General features: G+C 39.2%; 1 non-coding gene across 1 annotated transcript; it reads left to right on the top strand.

The window, feature by feature from the left end:
• Nucleotides 1-639: 639 nt before the first annotated feature.
• Nucleotides 640-774, top strand: LOC114679142 (U8 small nucleolar RNA). Its single transcript, XR_003730820.2, has one exon. It is a non-coding gene; the product is annotated as a U8 small nucleolar RNA (small nucleolar RNA).
• The last annotated feature ends 290 nt before the right edge of the window (nt 775-1,064 follow it).

Below are 1,064 nucleotides of genomic sequence, written 5' to 3'. Positions count from 1 at the left end.
GGAAAATGGGCATCAAAGCTAAAGGGGAGATGACATGGAATGAATTTGTTCTGCATAATTAAGGTATTGGGTACGCACAAGGAAGGTGAAGTCTCTGGATCTGAGCATTTTATTCTTGGCCCAATATTCCCTTCATGTGATGCTCTTGCATGAGCAACTTCTGCCTCTCCTTCCCCCTCAGGACAGCCACAAATATCATCAACATTAACTTAAACTTCACCCTGTTCCTGAAGTAATATGAGACCTTGGTTGAGAAGGATACAAGGCATTGTGAACGTGAACAGACCAAAAAGCATTTAAAATTGCTTCCTTTTGCACATAGAAATTTTTTTCTTCTCTGGCCAAACTCTCCCAATTTGAGAAAAAGCTAAATTAACTTTTTTAACTTACAAGAATGAAAAAGTACTATAATGGGATGTGGGTATTACTTGGAGAGGTATAGTATGGGAATACATTATTCGATACCCATTAGCTAACACATTAGCCGTTCCAATTTGCAAGAATCTGAAATCTATGATTCGAGATCCTGGTTCTAGCATCTCTGACTTTCCCTGCCCCTACGTGGTTATTCTTACATTACTAACCTCAAAAAAGTATTGAATGTCTTGACATCCCATTTCTGTAGAGAAGGTTATTTCCTCGTCAGGTGGGATCATCTTTACCTGTTTCTCCTTTTGGAGGGCAGATCCGAACATGACGATTGCAGAAGAATGAAACGTCATTAATAACTCTGTGTGATCAGGCCTTGCAGCACCCTGACTGAGCCTTTCTGATTCTTCCTGATAATCTCAATTTTAAAAAAGAAAAAAAAAGAATGTTCCCCTTTGAGTTGTAGGTAGAAAGGTAGACAAGAAGTCTGAGAAGTGTCAATTAATTGTCCCGATGATTACCATTATCTCTAGCTTCCATCAGAACCATTTCAGAACTCAGAGACATTTTCAGGATTCAGGGAGAATCCAAGTTGAATTGAGTTTGTTTCTGTATCACTGGCTAGCAGTGACGTTGAAATGATTGATACAGTCTATTCTGCAGATAAAGACCTTGTCGTGCTCCTAAAGGTGACT

This window comes from Macaca mulatta, chromosome 6 (genome assembly GCF_049350105.2).
Source record: "Macaca mulatta isolate MMU2019108-1 chromosome 6, T2T-MMU8v2.0, whole genome shotgun sequence".
Lineage (NCBI taxonomy): Eukaryota > Metazoa > Chordata > Mammalia > Primates > Cercopithecidae > Macaca > Macaca mulatta.
Note: the sequence above shows the minus strand (reverse complement) of the source record. Positions and strands in the feature narration are given on the sequence as shown.